Source organism: Rhinoderma darwinii, chromosome 10 (genome assembly GCF_050947455.1).
Source record: "Rhinoderma darwinii isolate aRhiDar2 chromosome 10, aRhiDar2.hap1, whole genome shotgun sequence".
In the NCBI taxonomy this organism is placed as follows: domain Eukaryota; kingdom Metazoa; phylum Chordata; class Amphibia; order Anura; family Rhinodermatidae; genus Rhinoderma; species Rhinoderma darwinii.
Window position 1 is genome coordinate 41117336 of NC_134696.1, and position 12537 is coordinate 41129872.

The 12537-nt window shown below is 43.1% G+C and overlaps 2 protein-coding genes across 2 annotated transcripts in view; one reads left to right on the forward strand and one right to left on the reverse strand.

Moving 5' to 3' along the window:
* LOC142661986 (alpha-crystallin B chain) overlaps positions 1–12537 on the reverse strand; it is a 108967-nt gene that overhangs the window by 86090 nt on the left and 10340 nt on the right. The window lies entirely within an intron of this gene.
* The window catches only part of DIXDC1 (DIX domain containing 1), a 138039-nt gene continuing 135328 nt past the window's right edge, over positions 9827–12537 (forward strand). Inside the window, exon 1 of the mRNA XM_075839767.1 lies at positions 9827–9993. The gene's annotated coding sequence lies outside the window, so the exon portion shown is untranslated. The remainder of the gene's footprint in view (positions 9994–12537) is intronic.

Genomic DNA, 12537 nt, shown 5'->3' on the forward strand with positions numbered 1-12537 from the left:
TCTGGAGAGCTGTCCGGTCTTCTATTAGAGAGACACACACGCACACGCACACGCACGCACGCTCATTTACACGAGTGTGTTATACGTCCATGCAACGCGCGTGATTTTCACGCGCACCGCAGGGACCTATATTAGTCTATGGGGCCGTGCAGACAGGTGCGTGATTTTCACGCAGTGTATGTCCGCTGCGTGAAACGCACGACATGTCCTATATTTGTGCGCTGTTCGCGCATCACGCACCCATTGAAGTCAATGGGTGCGTGAAAACCACGCATGTCACACGGAAGCACTTCCGTGGGACGCACGTGCTTCGCGCAACAGCTGTGAAAACTATGATTGAAAACAGAAAAGCACCACATGCTTTTCTGTTTACAAACATCCAAACGGAGTGTCATAATGATGGCGGCTGCGTGGAAATCACGCAGCCGCACATCATACGCTGATGACACCCGGAGCTGTTAAGTGCCTTTTGTGCACGCAAAACGCTGCGTTTTTTGTGTGCGCAAAACTCACACGCTCGTATAAACCCGGCCTTAGATTGAGTGTTCCTCCAATGTAAATACATGATTTCTGCAGGCTGTATACCTTAGGCCTCATGCACACGACCGTGATTTGTGGCTCGGACGGCCGTGGAGTGTCACCTGCGGGCCGCATGGCCGTGTGCATTCATTTCAATGAGTTTGGACCGCAAAATGCGGCCGTAATAAGACATGTCCTATCTTTTTGCGGTCCAGGCTCCTAGGCAATGTACGGCCGGTCGTGTGCATGGGCCCATTGAAATGAATGGGGCCACAATTCACCCGCAGCTTTGCGGGTGAATTGCGGCCGCAAAAATACGTTCGTGTGCATGGGGCTTTACCGAGTGGTACAGAACAACCCTACATTTCTGGGCACTAACCTAAACCACACGCTGAACATAATGTCATATTTTAGTTTTCAAAATGTGTATGAATAGGGATTAAGCGCAAGTGACAGTAAGACCTCGTTCACACATTTCAGATTTGCTCAGTATATTGTACCAGTATTTTGAAGCCCAAATCAGGAATGGATGCAAAAAAGAGAAGTATAAATCTTTCCATTATATTTTCCCTGTGTTTCAGATCCAGTCCTGGTTTCGGCTTCAAAATACTTATGCAAAATACTGACCAAATCTGCAACATGTGAATGAGGCCTAACATTAACACTAATTGCCCTTTATTATCGGACCAGTCACTTTATGCTCTATAGTGTGTGAACAGAGCTCCTTATAATGCAAATTAGAAAGTATGCCAGGTTTTCCGTAAAGATTTTAATTATACTTGAGCATATCAGGAATTTTAATACATTTTATATCTAGATTTTTATAGGTATCTTGTGATTTCAATATTAAGGTTAGAGCTGTGAAAGGTCATGTACATATGGACTTTATTGTAAATGAATACAGCTATCTGTCATCGTTTGTTGTATAAGTAGGTATACGTACGGGGACCAGATTTAGGCTCTGACCCAGAAAATGACTATTACAATTCCATCCCTCCTACTAAAATGGCCATTGTGAACAGTGACAATAATGCTTCATAGTTCATTCTTCAACAATACATTCAATTCAGTTTGCTTTCTACTTTATTCTTTCTTTCGAACCATGTAACTAGTAAAGTTAGTGTGGTGGGATGAAAGGAACCAGGAAGCCCTTCACTGAAGTATTAGGCCGAATTCAGACAACCGTGGTATACGCATGTATTTCAATGGTTCCGTTCACACGGCCGTTGTTTCAATGGACCATGTGAAGGGTCCGTTGAAAAAGAAAACATGTCCTATTTTATTCAGTTTTCACGGATCCCTCGGTAGACTCAAGTCTATGGAGATCCGTGAAAACTGGAGTTTTTCACGTCCGAGTTTCCCCACATTCATCTGAATTCGGCCTTATGAAGTACATCATCACCTTTTGGAAATAGAAGATATTTGTCATCACTTCCTTCACAAAACCTAGAGAAGGGCTTTGTTTCTCATTTTTGGATAGTGACCGGTTCTAACAGGAACGCTTGGCATGGATCTGCCCACTATCCTAACGTGAAAAGTAAACCCATGTTTCAGGATTTGGAATGGAAGTGATGACATGAAAGTACCTTCTAGGTTTTTGAGGATACTTTAGGAGATAAGGCTTCCAGTATATAGTGCCATATAAAATGCACCAAATTCAGTTCATTGTTAGTATAGAACAATTCTAATGTATTTACACACTGATCTCCATAGATCCCCAAGGCCATTGTTCCTAAAACCACAGTGCTCATGTTCTCTATCATTTCAGCCCTGTTGACATCCATCTTTTTTGCTTGTGATGACGCAAAACATTTACTGCAATGTGTTTTTTGTCGCCAGGATCAGATGCAGAAGAGAAGAAACAACAGGGAATTCTTTATATACATCTCTGAGGCAGCTACACAATATATGTATGTGGTGCCCCCGGCCTTTAATAAGAGTTTGATATATGAATGAGGTCTGTGCCTAATAATTCTGCATATAGGACTATTGTTAATACCATCTAGGTTATTTACAGGTATTGACTCTGACTGGGCCTCCTGTGGTCAGGCCAAGTAGCTGGATCTACATTTTGTAGAATAATCTTCAACTGTATGTATTGGGACAAAGTGAGCAACAATGCAGTATATCACCCATCCGGCTGTGTTAGGAAATGTATCCATGACCACTATCTGTTCGTTCAAGTTAACGATGGTATCCGTGATCCTTTTAAGTTCCAAATAAACGTTTCTATCCTCAATTGTAAATCTCAGAGTAACGCCCCCATACATTAGATTGTTGCCGGGGGGATACTCGAATGATCATGTGCTCCGAAATTAGATTGGTCATGTATTACTGGTTGATCCCCCCCCCCCCCATCACTTTTTTAGAATCTGTATGAACTGACAATGTAAATTCCTAATTGAAGCACAATCTCTCTAGCTGATTTACAATGTACTGATATAACATAAGCACTCATGTAAGGAAATGCAATTAAGAATTTTTTTTGTTATGTATATGTTTACTAAATATCTCTTTCCTAAATTGTCATTTCAAAATATGTTAATATTACAAACATATCAGATATTATTAAAGATTTCTGCTTTAGAATCCAGTTTCCATTTGAATGCTTTTCAGTAGCTTTCTCATTCACAATTTCCAAAAATTCTCCCAGAACTGGAGAGTTAAGACTTGAACCTGCCCTCTTCCCTCTGATTATTGTGGGAGACAGGCCTCCGGGGTGCTGGGGTTCTTACCAACTGGTATGGCTGCAATAGTACTAGTTTTAGGTTTTTTCTAAAGAACTTTGTTTACCTGAGAGACAAGCACAGGTATCTGATAGCCACTTACCTTGTTCCCTCTATTGAAACCACATGCCCTTTCTAGGTTCTTCCTGTCTGACGAGGATTGACTGCTCAGACCCTCTTGGTGACTGGTTAACAGAAAAAAGCAGCCTCGTGAGAGACATCTGCTTCTTGTCTTAGGGTATGTGCACACACACTAATTACGTCCGTAATATACGGACGTATTTCGGCCGCAAGTTCCGGACCGAACACAGTGCAGGGAGCCGGGCTCCTAGCATCATAGTTATGTACGACGCTAGGAGTCCCTGCCTCGCTGCCGGACAACTGTCCCGTACTGTAATCATGTTTTCAGTACGTGACAGTTGTCCTGCAGCGAGGCAGGGACTCCTAGCATCGTACAGAAGTATGATGCTTGGAGCCCGGCTCCCTGCACTGTGTTCGGTCCGGTACTTGCGGCCGAAATACGTCCGTATATTACGGACGTAATTAGTGTGTGTGCACATACCCTTAGAAACTAAAGGTATAAGGAGTCTAAGGCCCTGTTCACACTGAGTTTTTGGACGCGGAAACTGCACCAAAAAACGTCCGAAAACGCCTCCGATTGATTTCAATGTAAGGTGGAGGTGTTTTTTTTTTTCTCGCGAGCGGTAAAACCGGCTCACGGGGAAAAATAAGTGACATGCCCTATCTTTGGGCGTTTACGTCTTTGACCTCCCATTGACATCAATGGGAGGCAGAAAAAGCGTGTTTCGCTCAATGGCCGCCAGCGAAAAACGCAGCAAAAATCGGCGTGCAGGAAGAGCAAAATCTGCCTCAAAATTCAGTTTTTTGGGCGTTTTCCGATGCGGTTTCTGTGTCAAAAAACTGTGTGAACTGACCCGTAAGTCTCCCCCACGCAACCTCCTCTGGTGGGCCGCTCTTAAGAGCAGTATGCCCGTTCGTCACTCTTTTGATCCCAAATGCAGTATGAGTGTCTCAATTTTCATTTACATATTGTGTTAATTCAATGTGTGTTCTTTTATTTTATTGCTGGTCTTGTCAGGATGCTTAACTAGCATGCCCTAGCTGACTTCAGTGCGGTAAGACAGCATGTAAAAATACATGTGCAGTTATTAGATATGCGGTATAGGCTTCCTGTAAAAGAGTGACTCACTCTGTTAAACCCCGTAGATCTTCAGATGGAGACGGAAAACTGACTTTTCCGCCGGTGGCATACATAGAAATCACAAGCCCCAGAGCAAAAATCAGAATTGAGCCTCCAAGACAAAAAAGAATGTAAAAAATAAAACCGTTTGAGACCCCGCATTTCCGTTGTCCTGGACTGTACTAGCTTTTAAAATGGCAAGACTCCGTTGGCCAATAAGCAGGCTGACTGTCTCTGACTTGGCACCAGTAAACGCATAAGCGGTTGGACACAGCAGTTATATAGTAAAATGTGGGCAAACAGTGGACCGACCAGCCCTGGGCCCCCTCAACCTATAGGCATAAGCTGCTGTGAGTTCTGCTTCCATTGGTGGTACGGTATTGTTTTCAGCTAAGTTTTTATAAATGTTGTGTTCATTATAAGTAACTGGATGCTGACACTACCAGGCCCTATGAATTCAATCCATTAAACGTATGTCAAAATGTGTGATTATGCAATATGTTTTTGTTCAAAAAGACAGGCAAATTTTTTTTTAGTTTAGACAATAATGTAGGGATAACACGATTGTTTGTTCACTAAAGATATATATTAAGGTATCATGGAAGTCACTGGCAGACGTATCCAAATGTGTGTGTATAGTTTGTATATATTTGCAGAATTCATATCAGGAGCGGTCTGAAGAAAAAAGAAGCTCCCTGCAAGCTCCCCATTATTGGCTATGTAAACCTTTTTGAAAGGGATTTTTTATATATATTTTTTATTTAAATAAAAAGTTCTATTAGTGTGTTTGGAGCAACTTTATTATTTAGTTTTTATTAAAAATTATTTTAACTTTTTGAGATACAGTTGCTCTGTATAGAGCAGCTGTATAATAGGCTAAATCCTGTACCCGTCAGGTCCGCGCCACTGATGGGTTTAGTGTCAGCGGGACCTGCGGGTGATCCACCTGTTATATAGAACATCTAAGTTCATAACTTAGATGTGATCAATTACAGGTAGATCCTGCGTATAATTAAAACTAATTATAAAGTTGCACCAAACACACTGGTTGATCATTTTTATAAAAAAATAAACAAACAAACACTTTTCGAAGGTTTACATAGCCTTTACAGTCTATGGCTCCTAATACACCTCTGTATTCCACCGTTTTACATATGCAGTTTTTTTTTTTTCTATGAAATTGACACAAAAAAATTGTGACATGTCATTGGATGCCACATTACAGAGGTATTGTCCCTGGGGAATATTATCCCAGGAATACAATTCTGTATGAAGGCACCATACGATGGCACACAGAGTGCCTACAGCTATGTAGTATGGAGCCGTACATAGGTACATACATTGCTGACGCCTTAGGCTCTATTTACACTGATTTTTATCTACATTATTCTGTTATGCAGTTTTTACATAAAATGAAGAGAAACTTTTCAATTAATAGCCCCATTGATTTAAGTGAGTTTTTCCTGATGTCAAAAAGCCAGGAGGTAAATGTAGCTGCAGCATGTAGATTCGATTTGTTCAAATCTCATCCACGTGGCAGGTACTGAAATCCGTTGAGGATTCTGTGTTTTTTGAGCCATTAAAAAACAGAAATGTAACACTAGTGTGAACAGAGCCTTAAAGGGGTTTTACGGGGATACAAAATTTTTGTACTAATACTTTATGTCAAAATTAAATAAACGTCCTAATATGCATTCTAGCAAAAATCGCAACGCGTTTGTTCCTATTCCCCCTATCTCTGGTCGGCCAGGAGTTCTGCTTTTCATTCTTGTGTTTGTTTGCTTCGACTCACGCTCGCGCACGAGTGTTATTATGCAGACAGACCTGTATCGATACGTCACTGAGTATCGACACAGGTCTGTCATTGAAGCATAAGCAGAGAATGAACGGCGCGGGCATTGAGGAGGCTGTGGTCCAATAGGATGCCTCAAACCCGGGACTTCTGACGTATTCCCGAGTTTGAGGCATCCTATTGGTCCACAGCCTCCTCAATGCTCGCCCCGTTCATTCTTTTGATTATGCTCCAATAACTGCCCCATTTTCTTTGTGTTCCTTCACATAGCTCAGGCCTCATGCACTGCCCGCCGCAAAAATTGTGTCTCCCTGGAAAACCCCTTTAAATATTGAACCTTTCGTGGATTGGTGATTGACATCTTTATTATGTGTTTGGTCATTTGCTAACCTCTCACCAGAGGAGGAGTCACTTGTGGGGAACAGGTGGAGGTGTCTATATGAGGTTGTTTAATAGGGGCAAGCGCATCTAAATGCTTAACATAGTCCCCACCGAACATGTGCCATTTAGAATACTAGTGTCCGTCTTATGTACCACTCAGGCACCAGAGCCCAGGTATAACCTCTGAACCCTTATAGCTATCCGCGTGTTACATGATTGCAGCAACCAATTGCTGCCCCCCATATTCACGTGACTTCACCATGGAACATCGGTGGGTCTCATGCCCATAAAATATATAAGAAAGTTGCAGAACTTTTCATTATAGAATAACTAAAAGCTTTATTAACATTGAACCTTAAATCCTCTCTTAACTGGTTGCCGACGTAAGACGGGTATGCTTGGCATAAGTGGCAAGATGTTACCCAATCAGGAGGAGCATACTCGTTCTGCTGATCATGCGGGAGCAGCAAGTGGGCCCATGCGATAAGAAGCATGTCACAGCCCCACTCTGACGGTGGAGATCGGAGGAACCGCTTATCTAGGCCTTTAACCCTTTAAATGCTGTGATCAAGTTGATTACAGCATTCAAAGGAAAAGAATAAGGGGGGCACCTCCTCCCCTATGATCACTTTACAGGGAATCCCTGCGAGCGATCCAGTCCCATACCTTGTATAGCCAGACAGCCCAGGGCACATTTAGGGACTTGAGGGTTGTATGACCATATTTCCTGTTGTCAGGGCATACTTAAAAATACTTAAAGTGCAACTCGTCCCGCAAAAAACAAAGCCTTAGGCTGGGTTCACACGACCTATTTTCAGGCGTAAACGAGGCGTATTATGCCTCGTTTTACGCCTGAAATAGGGCTACAATACGTCGGCAAACATATGCCCATTCATTTGAATGGGTTTGCCGACGTACTGTGCCGACGACCTGTCATTTACGCGTCGTCACTTGACAGCTGTCAAACGACGACGCGTAAAAATACAGCCTCGTCAAAGAAGTGCAGGACACTTATATACATTATATGCAGGACACTTCTTTGAAATGTAATTTGAGCCGTTTTTCATTGAATTCAATGAAGCACAGCTCAAATGATTGGCCGTCAAAAACGCCTCGCAAAATGCGAGGAGGAGCTTTTACGTCTGAAACTACGCAGCTGTTTTCTCCTGAAAAAGCCAGCTACCTAAGGGTATGTTCACACGGCAGCGTCGATTACGGCTGAAATTACGGAGCTGTTTTCAGGAGAAAACAGCTCCTGAATTTCAGACGTAATGGCATGTGCAAGCGTTTTTCTCAGCGTCCATTACGGACGTAATTGGAGCTGTTTTTCTATGGAGTCAATGGAAAATGGCTCCAATTACGTCTCAAGAAGTGACAGGCACTTCTTTGACGCGGGCGTCTTTTTTACGCGCCGTCTTTTGACAGCGGCGCATAAAAAAAATGACCGTCGGCACAGTACACCGTAAGACCCATTCAAATGAATGGGCAGATGTTTGCCGGCGCATTGGAGCCGTATTTTCGGATGTAATTTGAGGCTAAAACGCCCGAATTACGTCCGTAAATAGGGTGTGTGAACCCAGCCCAATTGCATTTACGTCTGAAATTACGGAGCTGTTTTCAGGAGAAAACAGCTCCGTAATTTCAGACGTAATTGCATGTACTCGCGATTTGCGAGGCATCAATTACCGACGTGATTTGGAGCTGTTCTTCATTGGAATCAATGAAAAACGGCTCAAATTACGTCTCGAGAAGTGTCCTGCACTTCTTTTGACGAGCCGTCTTTTTTATGTGTCGTCGTTTGACAGCGACGTGTAAATAACAGGTCGTCTGCACAGTACGTCGGCAAACCCATTCAAATGAATGGGCAGATGTTTGTCGACATATTGGAGCCGTATTTTCAGACGTAAATCGAGGCTTAAAACGCCTCGTTTACGTCTGAAAATAGGTCGTGTGAACCCAGCCTTAGGGTATGTTCACACGGCGGGGGTCCGTAACGGCTGAAATTACGGGGATGTTTCAGCCTGAAAACATCCCCGTAATTTCAGCCGTACCGGCATGTGCAGGCGCTTGAACGCCGCGTCAATTACGGCCGTAATTAGCGCTGCTATTCATTGGAGTCAATGAATAGCGGCTCCAATTACGGCCAAAGAAGTGACAGGTCACTTCTTCTACGCGGGCGTCTATTTACGCGCCATCATTTGACAGCGGCGCGTAAATATACGCCTCGTGTGAACAGACAAACGTCTGCCCATTGCTTTCAATGGGCAGATGTTTGTCAGCGCTATTGAGGCGCTATTTTCAGACGTAATTCGGGGCAAAAACGCCCGAATTACGTCCGTAAATAGGCCGTGTGAACATACCCTTAGGGTATGTTCACACGTACACGTCCGGTACGGCTGAAATCACAGAGCTGGTTTCAGGAGAAAACAGCTCCGCAATTTCAGACGTAAGAGCAAATGCAGGCGTCTTTTGCTGCGTCCATTACGGACGTAATTGGAGCTGTTTTTCCATGGTGTCAATGGAAAACGGCTCCAATTACGTCCCAAGAAGTGACATGTACTTCTTTGACGTGGGCGTCTTTTTTACGCGCCGTCTTTTGACAGCGACGCGTAAAAAAAAATGACCGTCGGCACAGCACATCGTAAAGCCCATTCAAATGAATGGGCAGATGTTTGCCAACGCTTTGGAGCCGTATTTTCGGACGTAATTCGAGGCTAAAACGCCCGAATTACGTCCGTAAATAGGGTGTGTGAACATACCCTACAAAGTCATGACCGCCTAGATGCAAAGCGGAAAAATCGAAAAAGTTTACTATAGACTTTAATGTAGCATCTGTGGCCGCACTACAAAACGCCTTGAGAAACTAACAAAAACATATCAAAACGCTGTGTACGAGTACGCCTCAAATATACCGTGTGAACATGGCTCAGTACAGTGAATACTAAGTTTATAGTAGTAGTCGTGTGTTTACGTATACTGCGATCAATGCAAAACAAACACACAAGCTCGGCCGGGGGGGAGACGGCATGAAATAAACAAGTCGCCATCCTTTACGCCTGCCCATCATCTCCACTAAGGGCTCAGCGCGAGCCTGTCTACCAATCACACAACGACGTTTAGTCCCGCCCCATTACTCGCTACACCAATCTGATACCGATGAGGGGGAATAGAAGGCAGCGCGGACGATAGCGGTTTCCCATAGGTTGGGCGTATAGTGATAGGCACTCCCCTTTCACAGGCGAGTGTATTGGTTGCTATAGTAACTGCAGCACGCTGCAGTCGTGTGGAAGGATGCGCCTCTTGAAATACTTTCCCTGAGTTGTCGCAGTATTCTGTCTCCCGTGCAGATGATGCGTTCTGTCGCTCGCTATACGGTGAGTATGCTGCTGTTTGTATACAAGGCTTGGTACGGACTGTCTAGATTATCGCTATACATGGGATAAAGAAGACATTTGTGTATAGAACAATTGTATTAATCTTGCAGCAACAGGCTGTAATACGTCAGAAAAATATCCGGAAACATGTACAACTTTTTGTCAACTTAGGTTTCCTCCTAACTACTGGCTGCAAGGACAATTTACTTAAATAGTGGAACATATATATATATATATATATATATATATATATATATATATATATATATATATATATATATATATATTTGTATTGTATATACATAAACCATCCACATGCCAGTCAATGACCGGTCTCATTTTAAAAATGGCTGCAGCATAGCAACCAATCAGATTCGACCTTTCATTTTTAGAGGCCCTTTGGAGAATTAAAGCAGTGGCCTGATTGGTCGCTATCATCAACTACGCCAGTTTTGATAAATCTCTCAATATGTTTGCCCCACACACGTCATACACAAATATATACCGGAAAATATCACGTTCTTGGGAATGTCTTTCTGCAATATAGAACCGCATTGTGCACCTTATTGCAATCATTACTGCTTGGTGTGGATCCAGTAAAAAGCACCATATTCCACCCCGTAAAACAGTGTTTATATAGGGGAATGTGGTGCGTTATGTGGCATCTGATGGAACGTGCTGTGGAATGCATATGGGAAAATGTCCAGGAACATTTTTTTAATTTGTTTTCCTATATATCGCCAACACAGTCCACCACAATGTACAGAGAATTGCTATCACTCCCTGTGCACCAAGGAGGTGTATAAGGTAATGCGCCAAACTCACACAAGCTATATACAGATGTTATTCTTAGATACAAACTCAGGCACTCCGCACTGCAAGGTAACAGGTCTGAGCGCCGGGGTGACCAGCGGCGCTGTATTCTGCTAGTGCATCACATGGAGGCCACACACAAGTGTAAATGAGGCCTTAGGGTCTGTTCAGACGCGCCACATTTTACAGCACGATACATGTGGATAGGGATTTCAAAATCCCATCCACATGTAGTGGAAAAAAAATCAGCGTGGAAATCATGGAATACTGCGGATTTTCACAGCGGATACAATGCAAACGGTGAAGTCTTCAGCACATTTTCTTAATCCCTTACTGTTCAGGAGTCTGGGAAGAGTCAGTCAAAAAAAGATGACGAGTTATTTAAGAACTAAGGCTTCATTCACAAGACAGTATTTTTGCGGCCGCAATTTATTTGCATTTTTGCGGATAAATTGCGGACCCATTCTTTTCTATGGGCCCGTGCACACGACCGTGATTTACACGGATTGGTGCGGAGGCCGCAGTTGCGGACCACAAAAGCTCAGGTCAAGTCATTTTACGGTCCGCAATTGTGGATTCATTAATTCTGGTGAATTGTTGTGGATCTGTGAGTCTGGATGACACACGGATGCACTACAAGGGCATGTCACTTCTTGGGACATTTTTGGAGGCGTTTTTCATAGACTCCATTGAAAAACAGCTCCAATAACGTCCGTGAAAAACGCGAGTTGCTACAAAAAGCATCTGAAAATCAGGAGCTGTTTTCGCCTGAAAACAGCTCCGTATTTTCAGACGTTTCCGGTCACTGCGTGTGAACATACCCTTAGGGTATGTGCACACACACTAATTACGTCCGTAATTGACGGACGTATTTCGGCTGCAAGTAGTGGACCGAACACAGTGCAGGGAGCCGGGCTCCTAGCATCATAGTTATGTACGACGCTAGGAGTCCCTGCCTCTCCGTGGAACTACTGTCCCGTACTGAAAACATGATTACAGTACGGGATAGTTGTCCTGCAGAGAGGCAGGGACTCCTAGCATCGTACATAAGTATGATGCTAGGAGCCCGGCTCCCTGCACTGTGTTCGGTCCGGGACTTGCGACGTGATTTTTGCATTCTTTTTGTTTATTTTCTTGGTTTTTTTTCGTAGACAATGCAGGTTTTTTTAAAATCATTTTTATACACATCCTTTTTGCTATTTTAGAATTTCTAGGCTTAAAGTTTGAAAATAATAGTAAAAAAATATGCTTTTTTACTTTTCAGCTAATTTTTTCTGGTAATAATATAGTTTTACTTTAAAATAGACCTTTTTTTTGTGATCATCATTGGCTACCATGAATTTTGATATATTACATGTCTATTTTAGGATAATTGGGTCAAATGATTGGTGGGGGGGGGGGGGTGTTTTTATTTTTTGGCCAGGTATTTTATGTGTATTTATTGTTATGTTTTTTTGCCCTCTATTTTACTTTTATTTTTTTTATTATTATGGTCTGTCCCTCAAAGGTCAGCAGCCCCAGTTACAGGGGAAATCAGCCTTCTTAGGCCCCATGCACACGACCGTAAAAAACCTCAGTTTTTGCGGACCGCAATTGCGGTCCGCAAAAACGGAGCCATTCACTTTCATTGAACACTGACACCTTTCCGTAGCACTACGGAAGGGTGTCAGTGCCGTGGAAATGTTCCGGGAATTATGGAACATGTCCGTTATTTCGCATTTTGCGGGCCGT